The sequence below is a fragment of the Enhydra lutris genome, unplaced genomic scaffold (assembly GCF_002288905.1).
Source record: "Enhydra lutris kenyoni isolate GAN:26980312 unplaced genomic scaffold, ASM228890v2 scaffoldscaffold55, whole genome shotgun sequence".
NCBI lineage: Eukaryota > Metazoa > Chordata > Mammalia > Carnivora > Mustelidae > Enhydra > Enhydra lutris.
Genome location: NW_019154139.1, coordinates 13,952,051 through 13,961,404, shown reverse-complemented (window position 1 = coordinate 13,961,404; position 9,354 = coordinate 13,952,051).

Genomic DNA, 9,354 nt, shown 5'->3' with positions numbered 1-9,354 from the left:
TAGAGCCTTATTCGTATTTATGTCATGTAATTATCACCGCAGGGGCACCTGGGTGGCTTGGTTGGTCGGTTGAGCCTCTGACTCTTGATTTCCGCTCAGGCCTTGATGTTGGAATCATTAGATCAAGCCCCCATAAGCCGTCTGCTTAGGATTTCCTCTCTCCCTCCCCAACCTCATGAGTGTGCACTCACACACACTCTCTTAAAAAAAAATACAAATACATAAACAAACAAACAAACAAAATGATCTCCCCAGACTTACTGTGCAGGTAGTGTTTACGCATTTTACAGCTAATGAAGCTGAGGCCACGAGAAGATAAGCAACTTATGCACAGTTACCTAGCTATGTTCATGACTTGCTAGTTTAGGAAGGTTACTTAACCTCCTCCCTGAGCCTTGGTTGTTTTCACTCGTTTAGGGAAGATGATAACCAGACCGTGGACTCAATCGCTGGAGCCATGCTCTGGTTTGAAACCTGATTCTCCCACTTAATAACTTCATGTCTTGGGGACAGTCACATAACCCTGTGCCTCAGTGCCTCCTCTGTAAAATGGGGATATGAATAATACCCCCGGTTGTTGTGAGGATCCAATTAGCTAATACATGTTAAAGGCATAGAACAGTACCCAGTATGTGGTGACTGTTAACTGATATTAGCATTATTGGTCGTCGTCACGTTCTTATGCTCTTTTGCTAAAAGAATGTCAGTTATCCGGGCAAGGTTCACTAGAGGGAAAAGAACGGGATTTTAAGGGCAGGCAGATCTAGTTTGAAGAATAAAGGAGCTAACAACTGTGAAACACTCAGCACAGAGTGTGGAAAAGAGTAAGTGCGGATGTCCATTATTTATTATCTATGATTTCCAGAACATGTGCTCTTAACTGCTATTTGCAGCTTCTTCACCCTGCATTATGGCGGCTAACATCTTATTATCCAGGGGCGGACTCTGTTAATAGCGTCTCTCCCATCCTTTCAGACTTTTGAAACAATCACATAAACTTGTTTCCATGTGATTTTTCACTTTTAACTATGGGTTAAATGTAGTGGATGTGAATTCTGGCTTTGGTCCATAGTTCTGCACGACCTTAGGGAGGCTACTTGCCTCAGTTTCTTCATCTACAAAACGGGGATAACAACATCCATCCCTTGAGTGGTAGTAAGGACAAATTCAGTAATTCAAGACACTTACAACTGAACCCGGTCACATGGGTTTAAAAAAGACTTAAAACAGATATCCCACACAATAGCGAGATTAATCCTCATAAATCGGATTGTGTTGTTTTCCTGCTTAAACTCTGAAATGTTTCCAGTGCATGAAATGTTCCATTCTTATGCCCTACCTTGGTCTATGTGAGAGTTTTAGGTGGCCTGGAAAATATTATTTTCATTCTTCACCTGAGTTCCAAACTGAGGAAGCCGTAGATGAATATTTTTCACACCTTTGTTTGGAGTATATGGCATAAGCCTGTGGAGAAATAGGTTGAAAGGGGCACCTGGCTGTCTCAGTCTATTAAGTGTCTGCCTTTGGCTCAGGTCCAGGGGTCCTGGGTTGGAGGCTCCTGTGGACTCCCTGCTTATTGAGAAACCTGCTTCTCCCTCCTGCCAGCTTATGCTCTCTCTCTCACTATTTCTTTCTCTCTCAGATAAATAAATAAAACCTTAAAAAAATAGAAATAGGTTGACATCTGAAGGAATTACAGACTGCATTGTGTTCCTCCAAATTCATATGTTGAAGCCCTGACTTTCAGTGTGACTGTATTTGGAGATAGTGTTGTTAAAAGATAAATAAGGTTAAATGTGTTCATAAGGATGGGGTCCTAAAACGATAGGACTAATGTCCTTATAAAGAAGAAGAAGGAGGGGGAGCGCCTGGGTAGCTCAGTTGGTTAAGCCACTGCCTTGGGCTCAGGTCATGATCCCAGAGTCCTGAGATGGAGTCCCGTATCAGGCTTCCCCTCCTCTGCAGGGAGCCTGCTTCTCCCTCTCCCTCTGCGTCTTCCCCTGCTTGTGCTCTCTCTCTGTCAAATAAATAAAATTCTTAAAATAAATAAATAAATTTTTAAAAAGGGAGAGAAGGGGACATGAACATGCACAGAGGAAAGACTGTGTAAAGACACCCAAACAGCTTGACTTCTGGCTATCTGCAAACCAAGCATTCACTAGAACCCCACCATACTGATCTGGAATTTCCAGCTTCCAGAACTATGAGAAAATAAACTTCTGTCGTTTATCTGGCATCCAGTCTGTGATACTATTATGGTGGTCCTAGCACACTAATACAGGAGGCTTGCTAAGACAGCACCCAAGAAATTGTTTGATTTACAGGTTCATAGGCAGATGTGGACAACCTCAGGCTTCCTCCTGTAGGGCTTGACCATGTGAAATTTATAGCAAGGAGGGACAGAGAATATCTGCCTCCTTTAGGTACTTTGGATGCTAAAGAAGAGAGAGGATAGGCAAGGGTTCATTTTCTAAAAGTCACACATTGGATAAATCGTTCCTTCTTCTAAGGAAGAGTGGGTGAAGGATGAGGACTCCAGAACTACTACTTCAGTTGCATCCTTTGGAGACATGAGGAATGGAGGATTGAATATCCCTACGAAGAACTTACAAGACCTGGCATGATTGGCCTCTTGAGTCTTTCTCTTATTTGGTCTTAACCTTCTTCTTGCTGGCCATATTCCAGGCACATGATCTCCTTTCCATTTCTGAGTTCCCTCAAGCCCTTTGCCCATTCCGGGGTTCTTTGCACTTGCTGTTTCCTCTGCCTGAAACATCTCCCTCATTCTCATGCTTCATGCCTCTGTCCGTATGTCCCTAACCACCTTACTGAAAGTGTCCACCGGAAGTTACTTGCTCATTGAAGATCATGCCATTTATTTCCTTCCTGTATAGAACTTAACCAAATCTGTAATTACCTATTACATTTTATTTGTGTACATTATATGTCTCTCTCAAAAATGTCAGTATCCCAGAGTTCCTAGAACATCGCTGGTGTTTAATAAACATTAGTTGAGTGCATGTTAAGAAAAAGAAAAGCAATTCCTGATATCGAGGAGTTGGCCTGGTGCTGGTAGAGAGGTCCTGGTGTTCTAGGAGCCAGCTTGGAACTCACAGTTAGGTCTGTTGAACTCAGACAATATCATGGAAATGCCAATAGTAGGTGAAGTCACTCTATCACGGAACAATTAAATGCATGACCACAAAAATAAGCAAATATCCTGAGTCATATGAGTGACTTCTGCTTCTTTTCCAATTACTCTTTCAGCCTTGCTCCTGTCTTCCCTCCCTATAGATAAGATTTATTAAAATATCCAAGGAGAAAATAACCCCCCTCCCCCCGCTTCTTGACAACCTCTAATCCAGAGCAAAGTTCACTTCCTTTTATCCTTCCCCAAATTACAATACTAAAGCCAAATTCTTAAACCTTTCTAAAACCCTTTTACTGAAATGGTCCACTGTTCCCCTGACCCTCCTTTCCCACTGCAGTAATCAGTAACCCCAACTTGTTCAACTACAGATGTGTCACTGGGGATCTTTGGCCAGAGGGCATCGACAATATAAACTAGAAGTCCCAATATAAACATCTGGCTTCAGAATCTTCTGTATTTAGGGGCTTCCACAAAGTTAGGACACTTTTTCCCATGTTTTATACCCACCTTCCTCTTGTGTTGGCTTCATCTTCTGGTAAGATCTTTCTGTGAGGCAGGTCAGATAGCCACTGGTACTCCCAACCCTACATCCTTACCATCCATTATGTAGAGGAGGGGAAATCTGTTGTCCAGTGATCTAACAGCAAAACTTAAAATACTCTTGATTTTCTCTGCTTGGTTTAGATACTTAACCCTGCCTGGATCAATCACTGTACTAGAGGATGGGGTACATTGGCCAGTCTGAGGCACATACTGTAAGGGCCTATTCAGCCAGAGCGGCCCCACCCCGGTTGAACTGCCATTTTGTTGTAAAACTTAAATTGACTCTTGCCCCCCCCCCAGGGGAACTTACTTAAAAACAAGTCCCAGAAACTAGTCCCAGGTAACAAAGCCCAAATACAAGGGTGGGTCAGGCCAGGTGGAGACATCCAATGGGGGGGGGGTGCATAGTGTCTCCCTAGTTACCAAGGAGTATGGGCCCCGCCCTTTGGGCACCTTTTGGGCACCAATTCTGACCAAGGTGCTAGGCTAATTCAAATATCTACTAGGGTAAATTGTAATTCAATTGGTCACCTAGCATGACTGTGCAGCTCTCTCTGTGTATTACAATTTCATTGGCCACCTGTGCATGGCCAGGCCCAACCACATGGCCTTTGCTCTATAAAAGTTAGTCTGTGAGGGAGAGAGAGGTTGCCCTCTCTGTAAGGGCCGACCCCGACCAGTCTGTTTGACGGTCGGTTTGATTCTCGATGCCTGGCGCAAAATAAAGCTTTGCTTGACCTTCGCTTGTATCAGTCACACTCCTTTAATCATGGACCCATTATTGAGGGACCCAACATTGGGGACCCAACAATACCTGTTCTTGGAGTTCAAAACAAAACAAAAAAAGATAACCTTGATTGTCAGTCCCATAAGGTTCACATAGAGTAGAGGTGGACTGCTTTCCTTATCGGCATTTGGTTAGAACAGAAAACACTCCCTATTTTGTTAGCAGTAAGAGATTCTATATAGAAAATTAGATACTTATAAAACTACAGTAAGAGCCAAAGGGGAAAAAAGCCAAGGAAAGTGGCAGCTAGTTTTCAGTTATGCTGCTAGTTTTCAAGCAATCAGGAAGGCAAAGGACCTCAGCAGGAAGCTGCTGGCAGGAACTACAAACATCTTCAGTGCTGAGGTGGGTGAGTTGCAAGAAAATGCCTGGAGGCTACTCAGAATCTCACATCTGCTGCAGCCCACAGATCTTCTATTTCCAAAGAAGGGGTGACTATGATCTATCTATCCATCCATCCATCCATCCATCCATTCTCGTCTTCCAAAATTTGTGAAAATTCTTCACATTGGCAAACTAGTTGTCAGGAACTCTGGGATACATGGTCAGCCTTCACAGTTTTCTGGCTCCTGTGACACAGAGATGAGCACAGAGGGGACATGGCGGGGAATGGCATTGAGTTGTCAGCAGAAGAGTCCAGGGTAGATTCTTGGAGAAGAGGATGTCAGACAAATGACACAAACAGTGCCCTTGGTCATAGTATTGTAAACACTTTCCTCAGATTATACGCCTGCCCTTTTAAAAATTAATATGTAAGTGTTCAAAAGAAGCTTAACTTGTTTGGACAGCTTTAGGGGTCCTAGAAGTATTGGGACTGATTTCCCGAAGATATAAGAAAATGTGTCCGTTTTCAAATATAGGAGGAAAATGGAAGCCATGAACTATAGTTTGTGAGCTTGATGGAAAATTCTAGGAGAGTTTCTAGCTAAGAATACCAAGAAGATTGTACATGAAGGCACAGAAAAGTAAAGTGATTACAAAGAAACATCAGAGGTTTACTAAGAACAAATCATACCAAACTAGCCTTGTTTGTTGTTTGTTTGCTCATAAATGAATTACTGAGGGGATTCCTAGGGTCACAGGGCATGTGGGTTTTAGTGTGTCATTTACCGAAATCTCATTATGCCTCTGTGAACAAATGATAAAATGTTGATGGCATTAGCACTGAGTGGAATGATAGCTGAATGGCTGTGCCCTGGTAATGCTCACTAATGGATCAATGTCAGCCTAGGAAAACGGTCTCCATGAAGGAGCTCCAGGTTTGTTTGGGCTTGTCCAGTTCAACATTTTTATCAATGTTTCATATGACAGAATTGATGGCCCTCTAATCAAATCTCAGGATGCTCTGAGGCTGAGGGGAAGAACAAATGGATTGTGTAATAGAATCGGGATTCACAAAACTATCAGGAGCCTGGCATGAAGGGAAGAAAAGAGCAAATTGAACTGCACTGGAAATAAATCTACAACATTGCCTCTAGACCTCCAAACACTGTTGTGAGAGTAAGTGAGAGGGATGGCTTCATCAAGGACTCTTGGAAAAAAAGACTCACGTCTTGTCTTTACTGGAAACAACCTAGAGTGCTAGATCATATTAAACAGTCAAAATAATGAAGTGACATGTTGGGTTGCATTTATAGACTTATTTTGAGTTGAATAATGCCCCACACATAGTATAAGCTTGGCAGATTACCATTTAAAATAATTCATGATTTAATGTTTTTTTTTTTTCCCCCTGAAACACTATGTTGAGTTATTCATGCATTCATTCAGCAGATATTTCTTGAGAACTAGAGTCAGGCTCTGGGTGGGTGCTGAGAACACATCAGTGAACAAAATAGACAAAATCTCTGCCATGAGAGAACTGAAACATTTATTGAGCATCCAGTATGTTCCAGATACTGTGTGAAGGCCGTCAAGATGAATATAGTTCCTGCCTTCAAATTCTTGTTCAAGAAACAGATGTGGAGCTAGAATTACAACCCAGAAATGCTATGTGCAGGTCTAGCTCTACAAAGAGGAGTGGTTCTGAGAAGGAAAACAGTCTAGGAAATAGTTGCAGTGGATGGGACAGAGGTGAGTTAGTTCACGTGTATGTAATGATTAGATATTTGCTCGTTCTTAGTACCACATTTATGAATGTGTCTGAATAAGGCGACAAGAATAGTGGGTAAACCTGAAACCCGTACCATATAGGGCAATAGAGATGGAACTTGGATTTTGTTTATTAACCTGGAGATGAGAGATCCTAGGGGTAGGGCCAGTTCATGGGCATGCAACGTGCGAAATGTTGCTGTGTAAAATGAAGAATGGTCTTGTACTGTGTGGCTGAAAAGGATGGCTTTAGGAGCTGGCTGGATGTTTCAGAGCAGCAGAGCTGGGGTGACACGAGGAAAATTTTTCTTTTCTTTCTTTTTAAAGATTTTATTCATTCATTCATTCATTTATTTATTTATTTTTAATTTCTTTTCAGCGTAACAGTATTCATTGTTTTTGCACCACACCCAGTGCTCCATGCAATACGTGCCCTCCCTAATACCCATCACCTTGTTCCCCCAACCTCCCGCCCCCCGCCCCTTCAAGACCCTCAGGTTGTTTTTCAGAGTCCATAGCAATGGCCGTGATCGCCAAACTGTGGAAAGAACCAAGACGCCCTTCAACGGACGAATGGATAAGGAAGATGTGGTCCATATACACTATGGAGTATTATGCCTCTATCAGAAAGGATGAATACCCAGCTTTTGTAGCAACATGGACAGGACTGGAAGAGATTATGCTGAGTGAAATAGGTCAAGCAGAGAGAGTCAATTATCATATAGTTTCACTTATTTTTGGAGCATAACAAATAATATGGAGGACATGGGGAGATGGAGAGGAGAAGGGAGTTGAGGGAAATTGGAAGGGAAGGTGAACCATGAGAAGAAAATTTTTCTGACAGAGTAGTTTATCAGTGGAAGGATATATCTGTGAAGTAGCAGATTCCTTTTCATTAGAGCCCTTAAAGCAGAAGCTGGGGAGCCCTCCTTTCAATACATGATGAAGACTGACTCATTGATTTGTGTTTTGAACTGAATGGACTCTGAGGTCAGGTAGCCCCGAGATTCTCCTGCTCTTGGATCTTTAGTAAGCTGCATTTAAAATTTTGCGTCATGCATTGCTAATTTGTACTGTGTGTGTAAATCATTGCTTACTTAACTCCATTATGGACTTCTTGAGATCTTGAGAAAAGGGCTGGATGGTGTATTGGAGAAGTTGTAGATTTGAAATTTGTTCCATTACAAAAAGAGTAGTGTTCCTTTTGGGCAGGCTATTCACCTTGTCTGCAACTGAATTTCCACCTTTATAAAGTGAATGTAATAAAACTCATCCTGTCCTGTTGCTGTGAGGACAAGATATAGTGTGTGGGTAAAGCATCTTGAACAGAGTAACACACAAAATGGATGTACATCTAATGATAGTTACATTTATTCCATTCTTACATACTGCTATCCCTCTGGCGTCTGGCACTGAAGAGCATACAGATCAGTTCTGTCTCCAAAGATACTTGTTGGGTGAAGGCCAAGTGCTCATTGAAATGCTATGGACCAACAAACCAGAGAACCAATGGTCACTGATTCTTTCCCCAAAGGGAGGAGGATTTTGCTCTATTTTCTTTCTTTTCCTTTTTTTTTTTTTCTCCAAAGCTCTCTCCACTGCTGCTTTGTGTTATTCCTGCTTTGGCTCTTCAGTGCTCTTGTTTCAGAAGCTGCTGGTGTCCAGATCTGTAGATTCTCAGCACCCTCTAGAGACAGAAGAGGGATTTGTCTCACTTGAGAGAAGATAGATTTTCCTTCTAATGCAGCTGCTGGAGCAAATGAATGTGCCAAAAGGGAGATCTGGGAGAGGGAACAAGCAAGGGAAGATCCAGCTTTTCTTAACCCTCCCATCCCTATCAGTGCACTTTTCTGATTACTTTCTCTTAGATGACCAATCCCCAGGTGGATCTGAAGACAGGGAGCCACATGGGATGCAGAAAAGTTTCCCTTCTATTTTTGAGCACAGGTAGTCAGTTGAGAGTGTTCCATTGGGGCCATAACGGAATCTCTAGTGAATTCCGAACAGGCCAGTGACTCAGATCTAGGGTTAAATATGTGCCTGAGTGACCTCCTCTGGCTGCCCCGGCAACATGTCCTGCTCAGTCTCCAGAAGAAGGGCAGGAAGAACTCATTCAAACACAATGAACCACAGAAAGCAATTTTAATTATAAAATGTATCTCCGAGTATTTAATCTACAGTTCTTTTTCATACCCAACTCTTAAAATTTCCACATCACTCCTATCCCTCAATAAACTTAAAGAATAACAACTTTTGGGTCATGAATATAGAGGGGCAGAGAGGTGAGGGGAGAGAGGGGACTGGGGTGGTCATAACAGGGAGGGTATGATAAGACCCACTTCAGGATTGTTATGCCTTGGATAATGAGGGAAAGTTCTTGACAGGTTAACTAAAAAATCAGAACATTTAAACAGGCATACCTCAGAGATATTGCAGGTTCAGCTCCAGACAACCACAATAAAGCAAATACTGTAATAAAGTGAATGTTGCAATAAGGCAAGTTGATGAGTTTTATGTTTTCCCAGTATATATAAAAGTTGTTTACCCTATACAGTAGTCTTTTAAGTGTACAATAGCATTACGTTAAAAATACAATATACATACCTTAATTGAAACATGCTTTATTGCTTAAAAAAAAAAAAAGCTAACCATCATTTGAGATTTCAGGAGTTGTAATCTTTTTGCTGGTGGGAGATTTTGCCTTGAAGTTGATGGCTGCTGACCAATCAGGATGGTGGTTGTTAAAGGCTGAGGTGGTTGTGACAATTTCTTAAAGTAAGAC